We start from the raw sequence: 949 nt of genomic DNA on the forward strand, positions 1-949 counted from the left end.
TGTTGTCCATGTACGAATGCGGAGTAATCATCATTCCCAGAAGACAATGGTCATTTGAAAAATGTCAATGTGATAATCAATATCTCTGCCTTTTGATAACTATCTTGTACCAACGAGACGCCAGTTTTTAGACCATATCACCGACCGTTCCTTGTTGCTAGTTCCATAGTTTCAAGACTAAAGGGGGGGGGGCTAAAATGGCGCTTCTCTTTATTTTCCGCTTGTTGATGGTGAGTTAAATATACAGTGCGTTGTCTCAGTAAAGATACAATTGGCAACTATTCCTTTATCGCTTGTTTCAATCAGCTGGCAATTGATAACTATGTTTATGCTCGTATTTTTCCCCTATTTTGTTGTTTTTGATGAAATTTGCTGCATTACACCACATTATCACCCCACCCCTCTCTCTCTCAAAACTGATTCATTAAATGATCAGTTTGCTCCCCAGTAGATCTGACAAGGAATCTATGATAGGCATGGCAATAATTCTAACAGTAAGATAAGGAGAAACACTTTATTACCTGCAAAATAAGATGTTACCCGATCAAGAAAAAGTGTCGCCGTTTTCCAGGTATCTCCGAGTAAACAGGGTTTCGTTCCAAAATGTACAGGTGTTGATCCGGGCGCAAAGGTGCGGGATCATGAAGACTTCACCAAGCACTTCATTTGCCTTGACAATGACCAGTCCGGTATTTGAGTATTCAGCATCATGTGATTGTGTGTAAACGCTTTCAGTAGAGATGTCTGAAGTAATTTTCGTATAAAACTGGAACACTTAAACCCAAAGAGAGTGATAGATCGTAAAAATAAAATTGAGTTCGCAATATTAATAATAATAAAGTGTGTGTGTGTCTGTCCATCCTTCTCTCTATGTGCTTGTGTGTCTGATGAATATAATTCGCATATGGTATTCGCAGAGAGGGAGGCAAACCATATGTTTGTTCTTTCT

Source organism: Penaeus monodon, chromosome 15, assembly GCF_015228065.2.
Source record: "Penaeus monodon isolate SGIC_2016 chromosome 15, NSTDA_Pmon_1, whole genome shotgun sequence".
Lineage (NCBI taxonomy): Eukaryota > Metazoa > Arthropoda > Malacostraca > Decapoda > Penaeidae > Penaeus > Penaeus monodon.